Genomic DNA, 17,688 nt, shown 5'->3' with positions numbered 1-17,688 from the left:
ATTTCCCACTCATTGCATCGTCTGTCAGCCTTTTCTCTATCCATGCCGGTATCTCTCCTGTAACACCACTGGATTTTATCTTGTTAAGCAGCCTCATGTGTGGCACCTTATCAATTGCCTTCTGAAAATCCAAGTAAATGACATCCACTGCCTCTCCTTTGTCCACTCTGCTTGTTACTTCCTCAAAGAACTCTAACAGATTTGTCAGGCAAGATCTCCCTTTACAGAAACCATGCCGACTTTGACTTATTTTATCATTAGTCTCCAAGTACTCCAAAACTTCATCCTTAATAATAGACTCCAATACTTTCCCGAACACTGAGGCTAGACTAACTAGCCTGTAGTTTCCTTTCTTTTGCCTTCCTCACTTCTTAAAGAGTGGAGTAGCATTTGCAATCTTCCAGTCCTCCAGGACCATGCCAGAATCATGCCCTCCTATTCCATCTTTTCTCTTATTATAGCTTTTTAGTTGCCTTTTGTTGGATTTTAAAAGCTTCCCAATTATCCAATTTCCCATTCACTTTTGCTACCTATTAAGGCCCTTTACTTGGCTTTCATGCAGTCCTTAACTTCCATTGTCAGCCACGGTTGCCTACCCCTGCCATCTGAGAATTTCTTCCTCTATGGGACATAACTATCCCGCACATTGTGAATTATTCCCAGAAACTTCAGTCATCTCTGCACTGCCGTCATCCCTGCCAGCATCCTCCTCCAATCCACCTGGGCAAGCTCCTCTCTCATGCCTCTGTAATTCCCTTTATTCCATTGCTATATTGATACATGTGACATATGCTTCTCCCTCTGAAATTGCAGTATGAATTCAATCATATTATGATCACTGTCTCCTAAGGGTTCCTTTACATTAAACTCCCTAATAAGAACTTGTCATAGTCCATTCCGGTTCACGGTCTGGTCCATGGTTCCTTGTTCAGGCGTTTCTGGTTTTTCTCCAGTTTCTGTTGTGGGCACATGTTTCTCGTTTTGGGGCTGAGACATAAATACCTCTGCAAACCAGGGATTCCCTGATGGACTGTCCTGTTCCCCTCCCTGTCTTTTCCCCCCTTGCCTGACTCTCTACCTGGATACCCGGCCTGACTCTCTGCCTGCTCACCTAGCCTGGACACCCTGTCTGCATTGCTGAAGTCATACTGCTGGAGCAAGACCGGAGCTTTGTTAGGTCAAGATAAGGAACTGTCTTTTGTTGTGTGGAATTGTCTGTCTGTGTCCACGACTTCACTAGGTAGGTCTGGCCGTTTGCAGCTACTTATTTTTGGGATCTGTCTCTGTGTCCACACCTTCACTAGGTGGGTCTGGCCGTTTGCCACCACCTAGTGTTGGGATCTGTCTCTGTGTCCACGCCTTCGCTAGGTGGGTCCGGCTGTTCGCCGCCACCTTGTGTTGGGATTCGTCTCTTCATGTTCAGTGTTCTGTGTATGAATCCCAGCCCTACGTCCTGTTCCCAAGGAGGGATCCCAGCTCTGTGTTTTTTTGCTCCTGTCTCTTCTAGTCCGAGGCTCCGTGCTCCTGAAGGCCCTCGTCCAGACCGTGCCTAGTTCAGTCCTGTCTGAGTCCCATCCATGTGCCTTTACCTGGCCTTGTGTCTCGCCCTAACCGGGAGTTCCACACCCAAGCCATGTCCAGTCCTGTAGCCTCATCTTTTCCTTGCCTAGTTCTGGAGTCCGAGCCCGAGTCACGTCCCAGGTTCTGGGTCCTTGCCCAGTCTCTGGCTTGGAGTCCATACCTAAGCCTTGAAGTACCCTAGATCCAAGACCAAGACCCCAGCCTGCAGGTCTCAAGACCAAGACCCCACCCTGCAGGCCTCAAGACCGACCCCAGCCTGTCTCCAAGCTCAGGCCTCAAGACCAAGACCCCAGCCTGTCTCCAAGCTCAGGCCTCAGGACCAAGACCCCAGCCTGTCTCCAAGCTCAAGCCTCAAGACCAAGATCCCAGCCTGTCTACAAGCTCAAGACCAAGACCCCAAGCCTGTCTCCAAGCTTCAAGCCTCAAGACCCCAGCCTCCAGTCCTGCGGTCATGTCATGTGCATGCCTGGTTCTGGGGCCCGTGCCCGAGGCAGACCCAGGTTCTGGGTCTTTGTCCAGTATCTGGCTCGGGGTCCAAGCCCTAGTCTGCGTTCTTGTCCTTGCTTCTTGTCTGTATCCTGTCACGTCTCTACTCTAGTCATGTCCTGTTCTTTGTACTTCAGTGTCTGTGTCTTGCATTTGGGTCCGCTTCCAGCGCCCCCATTGTGACAGATCTGGGTTATTACAGAATACCCAAACTAAGATAGCCTTTCCCCAAGTAGGTTCAAGCATAAGCTGCTCTAAAAAGCCACCTCGTAGGCATTGAACAAATTCCCTCTCTTGCGATCCAACACCAACATGATTTTCCCAACCCTTCGCACATTGAAGTCCCCGTTACAATTGTGACATTACTCTTATTACATGCTTTTTCCAGCTCCCTTTGCAATCTCAACCCCACATCTTGGATACTATTTGGAGGCCTACATATGATTCCCATAATTGTATTTTTATCCTTGCAGTTTCTTTAACTTCACCCACAAATATTCAACATTCTCTGACCCTGTGTCACCTCTTTCTAAAGATGTAATTCCATCTCTCACCAACAGAGCCACACCACGGCCTATGCCTTCCTGCCTGTCCCTTGATGTTAAGCTCCTAACTATGGCCTTCTTTCAGCCATGACTTCATGCTGCCCACAACGTCATACCGACCAATCTCTAATGGTGCCAAAAGTTTATCCACCTTATTCTGAATACTACGTACATTTAAATACAGCACCTTCTGTCATGCACTATTCACCATTTTGAATTTTGCCTCTGGGGTACAATTTAACTCTTTTCTCTGTCTGCACTTGTACCCAATCATTGGCTTGCCCTTCCTTATATTCATGTTACATCCATCATCTACTTGTAAACTTGCTGGTTCATCCTCAGCTCCTTCATACTGGTTCCCATCTCCCTGCCATATTAGTTTTCCATCTTGAACAAAAGAGGATAATTATACTCATCGATTGAGATGATCCCACAGCCAATGAGCTCACTTCAAGGACTCTTTATCTTATTATTTCATGCTCTCGTTATTTATTGCTATTCATTTATAGTTGCATTTCCACAGTTTGATGTCTTCTATGCTCCGATGTTTCATTGATCCTGTTTATAATTACTATTCTACAGATTTTCTGAATTTGCCCACAGGAAAAGGAATGTATGGGGTGACATGTATGTACTCTGTACTCTGTACTTTGTACTTTGGGCTCTCCCTCAACATCAAGAGAGAGGTGGGGGGGGGGGGTGCCTTCAGTCCCACATCTACCACCTCCTCTGTGGAGAGAAATGGACAGTCGCTGTTTCAGGTCAAGAACCTTCATCAGACTCAGACTATTAGTCCTACTAAATCCGTACCAGCCATCAAGCATCATCCAACATTCATCCTACACATCCGATTTTATTCGTCCCATGGTCCCATTAACTCCCCCTTGATTTCACCACTCACTTGCACACAAGGGTCAGCTTACAGTGGCCAATTAATCTACCAAACAGCAAGAAACCATTTGAAAAACAAATAAAGCCACAGGTGCTGGAATCTGAAACAAAAGCAAATGCTGCAAGAAATCAGCCAGTCTATGGAATGAGATATCCATCAATGTTTCATGTCAGTGACCCTTCCACAGGACTGGAGGAAAAACGGAGTGTGTCAGTTTTGAAAGCAGAGTCAATGGAGGAAAAGGGTGTAAGACGAAAGATTACTGAGGGATGACAAATCTTCTTGAGAGCATGTTCCCAAATTGATGATAATTTAAAAAATTTTCTTGCATGCAATGATAATTTTGAGTAGAGATTATCATTAGTTAATGAATTAGTAACAATAATTATGAACTTTTCTTTAAGGAAAAAGGATGAGTCCTCTTGTATATTTGCACGTATTGTTTTATTATGAATAAAATATTACAGAGACAGATTTAAGTACATGAAGCATTTTAGAAAAGCTGTTCAAAAACATCAATCTTTTAAAAACAGTTGAAAAATAACAATTTCTAATACTGTTATTATTTGACTTCATATATCACATAAGAAATGTGCACATGAAATTATAGGCTTATTGCCTATTCATAAAAGATTAAGGTAAGGAAAATAAACACACTTCACTCTTATTGAGACTTTTGTTGCTGCACTGATGATGACAAATAGTTTGTATCCAGATTGTATTTGATTGTTTTAAAAGCTATGCACTTAGCAATAGTCTCATCAGTAAGTTTACTCTTATAAGTAGACGAGCAACTTCATCACTGAAAACCATGACTCACATTAATATGTCAATAAAATACCGTAATATTGCCTTTGCTAGATTTTTCAGACAGCTAAAAACTTTTGGGAATGGAATTCCAGAGTTTCAGAACCTCATTGTCCGGATTTCTATGCTTTGATCCAGTCACTAACAAATTTCTTTCAATATGTTCTAGTTCAGATTCAGATTCATTTATCACCCGTACATCGAAACCTACAATGAAATGTGCTGTTTGCATTAGCAGCCAACACAACCTAAGGATGTGCTGTGGGCAACCATACGTGTTGGCACACATCCCACTCCAACAAAGCATGCACACAATCCTCACCATAACAACAACACAACACAGAACACAAGCAGCAACAACAACAGAACAAACAAGAGGATAACAGTAAACAAGCCCCTCTCCCCCTGTGACGGATGGTCTCTGTTCAGGTCCGGGGGGGGGAGTGTCCTTTTTTTGTCCAAGCCCAGATTTCTAAATACAGTAGCTGACACTTCTAAAGATCAAAGTGTTATTTTTGAATGTTAATCTTCCAATTAATATTCATTGTTTAGTTGCTCATCATAAACGGGAGCCAGTCTTCAGTTCCTAATGTAACTGACAAGTAGTAATCAGTTTGAAGTTAAAAAGCACAGATTTACAAACAAGTTCCACCTATAACACAGAATGTTGGGTCACAGCACCAGAAATGACTTCTTGAGAGATGCAGTATATGACAATAGGTTACTTAATTTGGCTTGTTTCAAATAGGCAATGCTGGGTAAGTTGTTTATTTCAAGGAAGCTTGCAGACCAGACAAAGAATATCCACTTAGCATATCAATAGCTCATGTATACAAAATTCAAAGTATATTTTATTATCAAAGTATATATACTTCATACTACCTTGAGATTTGTCTCCTTACAGAAAATCATGAAGCAATGAACCCCAAAAGAACTTCATTAAAATAAAATAAGACTGTCCAAGCACCCAGTGTGCCAAGAGAGAGGGAGAGAAAACAAACTGTGCAAATGATAAAAGCAAACAAACAGCATTGAGAACTGAAGTTCACAGTGCCAGGCATCACTACAGCCAATTCAGAAGACCATTAGTTGGAGGCCACAGCCGCAGTCCAGCACAGGCACAAGCGAAACCTGTGGAGCTGTGATCCAAGGCGGCCCATCTCTCACTTCTGTATTAATAAGGCAGAGGATTTATGTACTCATGGAATCAGCTTCACAGCAATAATTGTAGGCACCTGGGATCTCTGTCACTAAAAGCTCTTAGACCATTTGTGTTAAAAGATGTTTGAAAAAAATCATGTGTGAAGTCACCCAGGTGATTAAAAAAAACAGTATAAATTTAGACAGAAGTTCAGGCTTCTCAGAAATGGTTAAAAAACATCAAAATAAACTTGAACTTGAACTAGAACCTCCCTTCAGTGAGAGTACTCTTGGCTATTTATATCTGATAGGGCTTAATGTCTTTCAGTTGAGAATTTTGCGGTCAGCAAACCCAATACCATCACACCAGCCATCCACCCCCTCACAGAGGCCACCAACCCAAGGGCAAGCCATCTCCAGGCTTCCAGCCCTTGGGCGCAGACTCTCACAGGCATCAACCTTCAAGCTCTAGTCTCTGGTCTGGACTCGGAGACTTGACCAATGGACCTCTGCCACTGGACTTGCCTTTGATATTTCAGACTGTCTACCTCCTTATTATTTACTCAGAATTTACTAAGCGAGAATTTATCTTGCTCAGTAAATTCTAAAATTAATTATCTTGGTTACAATTTTGCAATTCTCATTACTTCTTCAAGTTTCTTAAGGCCAGTTTTGTACACAAAGCCTCCTATGTACTATACAATGAAAGCCTATCAATGGATGGCCAATGTACAGTATCTTGCAGACAAATTAACAAACCTATCTCTTTACCAAACATGATGGGTGCACAGTCAGTTGTCATGGAAACTATTTTCGAAAGGTTAACTTGTTGTCACATGCCCTGTCTAGCTGGCACCAAGCTGGCATGAAACATTTCCTGTGAAAACATCTCCCCGCTCTTGGGTTGTAAAAAAAATTCATTCAGTGTTTCACTTGGAAGTAAAGGTAATCATTAATCATCCATTAATTATGAATGGGAGTTAAGGAATTGAGGGGCAGCACTGCATGCCACGTGCGAACAAAGTTTTCCACATGCATGTGTGAGAATGGGACATATGCATTATAATTGAAAATTATGAGAAACGGTTTACTTCTGTTATGAAATTCATTGTTCACTCCGGAAGGCTGCAAGTTTCCTGGGTGGAAAACAAGATGATATATTCCCTGTCAGAATGAGTAACGACTGTATGCCATTTTATTTAAATTGGGAGCCACTATGCCACTATGTAGGCCACAGATTGGCAAATTGGAGCAGGAGTGGGATTGGGAATTAAAATGCATACAACTGGTAGCTCAGGATCACACCTGCAGACTGAGCGTAGGTGTTTCGTAAAAAGATCCATGCACCTGCATCAACACACAGAAAATGCTGGAGGAATTCAGCAAGTTAGGCAGTGTCAAATAAACAGTTCAGGCTGAGATCCTTCATCAGAATCTGCATTTGGTTACTCCCACTTACAGAAACATTGAGTCCAGGACAGTAGTTTGGAAAAAGTGTTAGTGAAAACGCTGATTTAGCTAGACTGATTGTTTGTGTCCGAGGATGGTCAAAGAGATGGGATACTCAAAGCAAATTTACATCGGAAGTATGTACATGTCACTACATTGTATCGTGAGATCCATTCCCTTGCAGGGATTCTCAATAAAACAAAGAAATACAATAGAATCAATGAAAAACTACACACAAAGACTGACAAACAACTAATGTGCAAAAGAAGGCAAACTGTGCAAATAACAAATAAATAATTCATTAATAAATAATACTGGGAACATAATATGCAGAGTCATTGAAAGTGAGTCCATAGGCTGTGAAAGAGTTGAGGTGAGTGGAATTATCCACCCTGGTTCAGGAGCCTGATGGTTGAAGGGTAATAACAATTCCTGAACCTGGTGGTGTGGGACCTAAGGCTCCTGTACCTCTTTCCCAATGACAGCAGTGGGAAGAGAGCATAGCCTGGTTGGTGGAGGTCCTTGATAATGCATGCCATCTTGTTGTGGCTATGCTCCTTGTAGATGTGCTCAATTGTTCAGTGCTTTGACTGTGATGGACTGGGCTGTGCCCATCTCTTTTTGTAGGCCTTTCCGTTCCTGGGCATGTTTCAACAGAATTAAGAATTCCTCTCACCCGAGCCCTTCTCTTTTCTCATCCCTGCCATTAGAAATAAGACCATAAAGTCATAAGACATAGCAGCAGAATTAGGCCATTTGGACCATCATGTTTGTTCTACCACTCCATTTTGCCTGATTTATTATCCCTCTTGATGCCATTCCTCTGCCTTCTCTCAGAAACCATTAATGCCCTGGATAATCAAGAGCCTATTAACCTCCACTTTAAATATACTCAGTGACTTGGTCCCTACAGCCATCCGTGGCAACGAATTCCACAGGTTCACTACCCTCTGGCTTAAGAAACTCCTCCTCATCTCTGTTCTAAATGGACATCCCTCCATTTTGAAGCTGTGCTCTTTGGTCCTAGACTCGCCCACTATAGGAAACATCCTCTACACATCCACTCTATCTAGGCCTTTCAATATTCAATAGCTTTCAATGAGATCACTCCACATTCTTATAAACTCCAGCAAGTACAGGCCCAGAGCCAACAAATGCTCCTCATATGTTAACCCTTTCATTCCCCAAATCATATCACCATCTAGCAATTTCAATCTGCCAGCACTTAAGTAACTCAAATGTTACAGCTTTGAAGATGATTGGACAGAAGATAGAAAACCTTGAGAACACGTCCTACCAAGCTCAAGGATGGTTTCTACCCTGTTGTTAAGACATTTGAACAGACCTCCAATGTGCTATAGCTCAGTCTACTTTGCTTTGGCCATTGCATTTTATTTGTCTACCTGCAATGCATCTTCTCTGCAATGGTAACACTTTTTTTCCCGCTTGTACTACCTTGACGTACAGTACTTAAATATGGGTTCATTGATCTTGATATCATGAAAACAAAAACCTTTCACTTTATATCAGTATGTGTGCTATTACTAAACCAATTACCAATAGAACTATGGAAGTATTTTCACCAGACGACCTTCAGTTCAGGAAGTCAGCTGATCATTTACCTCCTTCTCAAGGGCAGTGAGGTATGGGTGACAATTACTGGACTTGTCTTTTAGGAAGTACTGGCAGGAAAAAAGTATAGTTGTGGCAGCTCTGCTTACAAGGGAGGAAATGAGTGCATTTGTGATATAATCTAGATAGCAGACCCCATCTCTTCAAAGCTCTGCTTTTGTTCTCCTCTTCTGGGGAAGGGAAGACATGTGGTTCATCTTGATCCCTGCAAAGGCAAAACACAGGATAGATGCAATGGTAAACTATGGTCAATATAGTCTTCACAGGGATGATCATGAGAATATCTATTGGTGTTCAAATCAAATGGAAAGTAGTCACCATAACAAAACATTGTCAGTGAGGATAAGTGACAGATTGCAGATTACACTTGCTGGCATTTTGTTTCATGGCCCAGTTCCCTAAACTGAATGATCTTCTGTATCAGGGGCAGGCGCTGCAGTTGCAAGAAGCTCCACCCGTGTAGATGACCTCCTTTCTGTCCTTTGCTGTCCTTGCCTAAGTGACGGTGATGAAGTAACTAGAGTAACATTTTTATTTTCAACACTTAGGAGGCTTAGCTTCAGAGTGGGACACATTCTTCCATGCTCATGCTGTCTCAAGCATCGTTTTGTGGAATTTCAGAATATTTTTTAGGGGAACTTGAATGGATTCTGACATAAACGTAACAATAGTTGCACGCATTAAAATAAAGGTGAAATCTATTTCCAAGACTTCTGTGAGGCATGTGATCAACTTCCTCGTCTCCCAAGGTAGAATAGTGTGTCAACCATCAGACCAGCTGTTAAGTCACAAGTAAATAAATGAAGTACAAAAAGGAATTTGTCAGCTGTGGAACTGCTATGAAAATAAGTGCAAGAGAAGAAAATTTTACAGCACAAGACTGATTTAAATTGTTAAATCAGATTATCTCTGAGGGTGGGTTGCAGTTGTGAGGACAAGAAGCCTGGAGGTGGACGCGTGGTCACGATTGGCTCCATTTCTTGCCGATTAAAGTATCAAAGAAGATTGAAATCATTGAGGCGAGAGCAGGGGTTCAGCACCATCTACCAGCCTCTCACTCACTCTTGCTGGAGGAGGATATTTTTATGTAACAGTCTCGCTCCCCTCTTCACTCGCTGCTCCCAGAAGAAACTCCCTACGTTTGAAAGGTCCCTCTCTCTCCCTTGATGCCTTTGGAGGATGATGTTGGAGTCTTGGAGCTTGGGCAAGGTTTAATTTACACGGTTGTGGGTTGGACCCTGTAGTTCACATTACCATGTGTTTCTAGTTTCTAGTTGCTCCATTTTTTGTTGCTATTTTTGTGTAATATTGATCGGGATGGCCGCAGATAAAGAACAACACAGTGCTGGATTGAACTAGAACTGAGCTGAAACTGAATGTGCTTGGACTCTTTCAATGACTTTTGCGGGTTGGCGTTTTATATTCTGTGTTTTTCACCTTTTGTTGTGCCGTTTGCATGATTTGTGCTTTTATTGTGTGCTGGGATGTTGGGGGGGTGGGGTCTGATGCTTTTCTTTGTTTTGTGGCTGTCTGCGGGAAGACAAATCTCGGGGGTGTAAACTCTATACCGCGATAGAAAATATTTTGAACTTTAAACTTTATTCCGAAATTAATATATAATTTTATATTCAATATATGTAGAACTTGGGAGTGACACGGTAGCATAGCACTTAACATAACACTTAACAGCACCAGCAACTTGGGTTCAATTCTCGCTGCTGTGAGGAATTTGTATGTTCTCCCTGAGACCATGTCGGTTTCCTTCTGGTGCTTCAGTTTCCTCCCACAGTCCAAAGACCTACTTGTTAGTAAGTAAATTTGGTCATTGTTAAATTGTCCTGTAATTAGGCTATGGATGAGTAGGCAGATTGCTCAGTAGTGCAGCTCGATAGGCCAGAAAGGCCTGTTCCGTGGAGTTTCTCTAAATAAAAAATAAAATTTATATTCACATAATTTAGAATGAAAATAGCAGCAATAAGGTATGATTAGATACTTTAAATTTTATTGAAGAAGGTGAGGTAAGCATATAGCTTATGATATTTGGGTGCTATGATTTTATTTTTGTATTCAAGTTTTATGAGCACTTAATTGAATATACATTTCTGTGACATTGCGCTAAAGCTAAATGGAGAGAAGTGACAGCAGCAATGTGATACAGGGTCATAACGTGATCATTGAAAATATTATAATACAAAAGTTGTATGGATTAATGTTACCACAGAATTACCAAGGACTATTATTGTTTGTAAGTTATCTTGCAAAATCGCCCTGGAGCAGTATCACGATTCAATATGTACCATGCGGCGCCGGAGGAATTTTCAGGCTTTGAATTAATATTGCTTCCAGATAAGTCTGTCATAAAAATATGAAAGGAAAAATACTGCTACATTTGCAAATGCAGACTAACAGCCTGGGGACTAACAAATCTACAGGAGTGATTATAAGATTGTCATGCCCAGGGATTTAAAGGACATTTAAATATTAATATTTAGATGAACACCTAAATCCCAACCTGATGTAGCAATGAAGCCATTCTTACTTATCACTACATTATGGCATTATGCAGAGGCAGTAAAGACCAGGAGCACTGTTGAGATCCTGCTGTTTAGAGGGCAAGAGTGTAATTCAGTCTAGGCAGGAAGGAGCAGAAGGAGAAATCTAGAGGAAGATAATGGGAGGGGAAGTGGTTTGCAAATCAAAGAGATTGAGGAAAGAGAAAAGGGGTGTGAGAGAGTCAGCATGAGATGTGAGAGGAGGACGGTTAACTGGGATGGAAGGGAGTAAAGTCAGGTGGAGAAGGAGAAAAAGAAAATAGTGAAGATGGAAATAGATGTAAAGTGAATGAAAATTAGGAAAAGGTAGAGATAGCAACAGCACGAGGATGAGAATGAAAAGGGGAGAATGCAACAAAAACTGGATTAAGGGGAGATAAGAAACAAATCTTTATTCTTCATATTTGGTTACCATTGTGTAATATTTTCTCCTTAGTAGATATGCTATAGTGCAAGCAGCCATTTTTATTGGTTAAATTTGTGAATTAGATTAGAGGACAAAAGACAGGGAAATAAAAATAAGCAAAAGTGTTAAGCGAGATAATGGGAAAATACCCAGAGTTCTTAGATATACTGGCTGAGAATGTTTGAGTGGGTCTTTGTTTCTCATCTGTAATCTCGATTGTTCAATCTTTTCTTGTCTGGAATTGGAAAGCTGTATTTGCTCAGATGATTTGCTCATTGCAACCATCAAGGTGGAGGTAAAGAAGCATGAAGGCACACACTCCAGAATTCAGAACTAGCTTCTTCCCCTCTGCCATCGGATTTCTGAATGGCCATTGAACCTGTGAACACTACCTCACTACTTTTTTTTCTCTCTTCTTGTTCTACTTAGTTAATTTAAGTTTTATATACTTCATACTGTTAGTTACAATTATGATTATTATATATTGCAATGTACTGCTGCTGCACAACAACAACCTTCACGACATGTGCTGCTGACATTAAACCCGATTCTGATTCTGGTTGTAAATCTCAGCAGCAAGTCATCAACTGATAAATAGGCAGAGTGAGTAGGCTTGAAAACCTCTGTTATGTTTTGTTACTTCAAAACATTAAGCTAATTTGAAGGAAGATATGGGAGTCCAAAATGTGAGTCTAACTTTGTGTTTACTTTAAGAGACACGGGCACGTGTAAGATTACTTAAATATTAAATACACAACAAACCTCACCCATAAATCTCCTGTAGAAGCCTTTTCACCTTTGAAAACAATCAGGATTTTCATTTTTCTAAGTGTTTCTGATTCAGAAACATTTAATATATATCAAAAATGAAATAAACAATAATATATTTTTAAAACAAACAAATTTCACTACAATTTCAGATACAATGAATTATTAAGACATTAAATCAAAGCAAGTGATTCAAAATTATTCGATTCAATTCAAAGTACATTTATTATCAAAGAATATATAAATTATACACCTTGAAATTTGTCTTCTTATAGGCAACCATAAGCTTTATTATGATATTATGTTTACTTCTGTGGAGCCCTCGAATCATCAATGAAAAAAATGAGTTTGAACTACAAATAGAAATACAATATAACTTATATTTATGTATTTCCTTTAACAGTACAATGGCCTGAAGTATCTTACAAGACTATTATAGAATAATCCGTATAATTAGAGCAGGTAATCAAAAACTTGGTCATTGAGACAGATTTTTTTTATGAAGAGTTCCATATAGGAAGAGATGGCAAGAAAAAAGAGACAGTAAGGTGTGGTATAGTGATATGACAGTCAGAGCAGTCATTTTATAGGTCCAGATAACTGGGTTTGATCGTTACCTCAAGTGCTGTCTTTGTAGAATTTCTGTTGAGTGCTCTGATTTTTTCCCATGCTAAAAGATGTGCCAGTTGTTAATTCCTGTCATAACTTATTACATCATGTATAGTAGGTAATTTGAAACAGAATAAACTTTAAGGGTACAGGGAAATTAAGAAAGAGTCAATGAGACTGGCAAGATTGCTCTGTGTGGAGCCAGCATTGACCTGATTGGCCAAATGGCCTCCTGTTATAATAAGTAAATATATGTGTAACAGTTTTAGGCAGGAAATCTAAGAAATTAGTACCCTCAAAGCACAAATGACAAAGGTAGATCAATTAATCATGCAAATCATTAGGGAATCAATATTGGAACATACACATTGGAGCATGAGCTGTTGGGAGAAGATGGGACCACGAAGGAAATTAAAAACAATTGTTTTATTTTTTTTCCTGTTTTACCTTACAGGGTCTATCCATTCTTTAGTTTGCTATATGTCCTCTGTGGGAATGCATCTTTCCCCACCAATGTGGTGCCTGCACTACTTTATTTTGTGGCTCTGCTGTAAACTGGTTGGATCCCTATTGCTTGCCTGATGATGTTGTTATATGATGTCAAGCCACACCAAATACTCTCCTCAGGCACCTCGTTTCAGATATCGACTTCATGCTGTGATTTAAGGTCGAAATCTGATAATGGTATGAAAGAAGTGATGGGTTGTTTGCTTGGCTAGGGTTCTTTATGATACTGATTGATATTGTAGAACTGGTTTGCCTTTGAACATCTGAGCTTCATTTCTCTGTGCAAACATTCATCACAAATGATACTTATGAAGATATCTGGAAAAACATTAAGTTTCTTAAAATCAAAGCATGTTATAAGTGTGTGGAGAATGGAAATATTGGGCTTAATGCTGAATTAGTGGAATTGAATGATGTTAGAGTGGATTTGGTGAGCTGATGGACAAAAGAAAGCACTAAAAATTAAGATGATATAGTCAAGTCTAGAGTAAAGCTTCAATAACTGTTAGACTGAAGCAAAGGGAGGGATGGATGAACTTATAGAGGTGGAAAGCAACAGTCTGAGTGATGTGTGGTGAAAACATCATCTCATATTAAATGTGGTACTGATGTTATTGAACAGTCTGGGTTACCTTCTGATAATTGCCAATGGAATCAATAGCTAGCTGACGGTATTTGGTGAGAGCCAAAGGAGTAGTATGTACTGTATTTTGTGTTAATCTGCAGCTTTAGCATCATAGAATCACAGAGTCACAGAGCACTACACTACAGGATCAGTCCCTTTGCCCCATCTATTACGGCAAAGACCTGCACCCAGTCCATGGCCCTCCATTTCCCTAACAAATCCATGTACTTATCCCAACTTCTCTTCAGTGTTGCAATCGAACCCATATCCACCACTTCTGCTGGCAGCTCATACCACATGCTCACCACCCTCTGAGTGAATAAGTTCACCTTAAACAGTTCCCCTTTCTCCCTTCACCCATGACTTTTAGTTCTAGTCTCACTCAACCTCAGTGAAAAAAAGCCTGCCTGTGTTTACCTAATCCATATCCTCCATAATTTTGTATACCTCTGTCAAATCGCCCTTCATTCTCCTATGCTCTAGGTCCTAATCTTTTCAAACTTTCCCTGTAACTCTGTTCCTCAAGTCCTGGCAACATCCTTGTAAATTTTCTCTGAACTCTTTCAGCCTTATTTACATATTTCCTATAGGTAGGTGAGCAGAATAGCATACATTACTCCACAATAGGCCTCACCAATGTCTTAAACAAGTTTAAGATTATACATCCCAAGTACTGTACTCAATACTTTGACTTAGGGAGTCCAATGTGCCAAGAGCTCTCTTTATGACACTATTTATCTGTGATGCCACTTTCAAGGAATTGTAGACTTGTATTCCCGGACCCCTTTGTTCTACCATACCTTTAATAGGGATGTGCACAGTATGGTATGACTCTGGGTATATTTTTGTACTGCATAACTGCTTTCTATTCTGTGATGTTAATCATCAATAAAGGGTGACTGGCTAAGGCCTTATCCATTTTACTTGTCTTAATAATTAACAGCATGGAGAGGAGCCCAGGGACATTTCAATATTAACAAGTTTGGAAAATAGCAAGGAAAAGTGAAATGGGTGCTCTAAACCCAGTGGACAAATAAATGTGTTGGTAAGATTAAGAAGTATCAGAATTGGAATCAGGTTTATTATCACCGGCATGTGACGTGAAATTTGTGAACTTAGCAGCAGCAGTTCAATGCAATACATAATCTAGCAGAGAGAAAAAAAACAAAATAAAAAAACAATAATAATAAATAACCAAGTAAATCAATTACATATATTGAATAGATTTTTTTAAATGTGCAAAAACAGAAATACTGTATATTAAAAAAAATTAGGTAGTGTCCAAAGATTCAATGTCCATTTAGGAATCGGATGGCAGAGGGGAAGAAGCTATTCCTGAATTGCTGAGTGTGTGCCTTCAGGCTTCTATACCTCCTACCTGATGGTAACAGTGAGAAAAGGGCATGCCCCAGATGCTGGAGGTCTTTAATCATGGACACTGCCTTTCTGAGACACCGCTCCCTAAAGATGTCCTGGTTACTTTGTAGGCTAGTATCCAAAATGGAGCTGACTAGATTTACAACCTTCTGCAGTTTCTTTCAGTCCTGTGCAGTAGCCTCTCCATACCACACAGTGATGCAGCCTGTCAGAATGCTCTCCACAGTACAACTATAGAAGTTTTTGAATGTATTTGTTAACTTGCCCAATCTCTTCAAACTGCTAATGAAGTATAGCCACTGTCCTGCCTTCTTTATAACTACATCAATATGTTGGGACCAGGTTGGTCCTCAGAGATCTTGACACCCAGGAACTTGAAGCTGCTCACTCTCTCCATTTTTGATCTCTCTGTGAGGATTGGTATGTGTTCCTTCGTCTTACCCTTCCTGAAGTCCACAATCAGCTCTTTCGTCTTACTGACGTTAAGTGCCAGGTTGTTGCCGTGGCACCACTCCACTAGTTGGCATATCTCGACTAGTATGTGAGATTGTGGTCATTTACTCTGGTGGAGGTTTTCCAGAGATCAAAGAGCAGAACAAAGTTGCCTTATGTAAAAAGAGAAAGGCAATTCTCTCACTCCTATTGGGAATAGAAGTTATGAAAAGCCTGGTCAGTGTATTAGCGTTGCAGATTATGGGTGTTCTGAGAATTTTGATGGGACATCTTTGTCCAATGTTTCAGATATTTTTGCAAGTTACGCTTTTGCAATGTGCAGCCAGGCTAAAGGCAATGGAAACAGCTGCAACTGTTGGATTTCATGGGATCTGGCATAATGGGATTATTTGGTCTGTGTGCTGCACTGAGAGACCATTTAGTCTATGAAATCTTACAAGAAAGAATTCAAAACCCAAATGAAGCACAACTTCTATTTCAAAGAGCGGTTGAAATTGCTGTATCAATGGAAACAGCAGACAGAGATGCAATTGAGTTGTAGTCAGGAATGGATGTGAGAATGAACAAAATTGCAGTGTCTAAGCAGAAACCAGCCTGGTCAAACACATTGTGCTACCAATGTGGTCGGAGTTCACATACACCAAACCAATGCAGAATTAAAGGAGAAACTTGTAGAAAATACAACAAAGTAGGACACATACAAAGAACATGTCAGGCAGACAAAAATAAATGGATTGCACAGAGAAGAGAATAAGATAAAAAGTCAAGTTGGAGTTTCAAAAAGAGCACTAATCTGCGTGCTGTTGACAAAAAATCTGATAATGACGAGAGCGACATAGGACTTGAGTTTTACAATGTGAAAACTAGCAATAGATAAACAATATGGCTTACACCAGAAGTGAATGGTAAGTTAGTTAAAATGGAATTAAATACTGGCTTGGCTGTTTCAGACATTCCACAAAATGAGTTTGAACAGTATATAAATGATGACAAGCTTGAGACTGCAGATATCCAACTAAGAACTTATACTGGAGAAAAGGTAACTCCTGTAGGGTTGATATTCGTTAACAGTGAAATATAACAACCAAAAAGCCACTTTGAGTTTGTACGTGGTAAGTACAGGAGGGTCAGCATTGTGGGGAAGTGATCGGCTGAGACAACTACAACTTGATTGGAGATCCAGCCACCATTTACATGCCACATCCCCTATAGTTAAGCCAAATGAAAGTGTATTTTGAAAGGTACTGGATAGTTCCACAGCAGCGTTCACGGATAGTATTGGAAAAGTCAAACATATCAAGGGTAAAGTAGTGTTAAATAAAAATGCTGCAAAACCTGTTTGGTTCTTTATGCCATCTGTGATAAAGCAGTCAGTGAGCCAGATCACATGGAGGCTGAAGGAATTCTTTCCAAGGTTGAGTAGAGCCCATGGGTAATGCCAGTGAATCCAGCAGCTAAGAAGAGTGGGTGTGTCAGGATCTGTGGTGATTTTAAAGTCACCATCAACACAGCACTGAAAGTAGATCAGAATAAAAGATATCTTTACAAACCTTTCTGAAGGGAAACACAACAGCAAAGTGGACAGCTGAGGCTTACCTACAGATGGAGATGGAGATGGAAGAAGACTCCAAAGTGTTTCTCACCATAAACACTCACAAACTTTATTGCTATATATACATCTGCACCTACACTCTGGCAGAAAGCTGTGCACCAGGTGCTGCAAGGCTGCCCAGGCACTCAGTGTTACCTGGATGACATGATTCTTACCAGTGAGAATGACAAGGAACATCTCCAAAACCTCAGGACAGCGTTAAAAAGATTAGAAGATTATGGGCTCAAAGCACCATGTAGCAACCATG

Source organism: Mobula birostris, chromosome 7 (assembly GCF_030028105.1).
Source record: "Mobula birostris isolate sMobBir1 chromosome 7, sMobBir1.hap1, whole genome shotgun sequence".
Lineage (NCBI taxonomy): Eukaryota > Metazoa > Chordata > Chondrichthyes > Myliobatiformes > Myliobatidae > Mobula > Mobula birostris.
Note: the sequence above shows the minus strand (reverse complement) of the source record.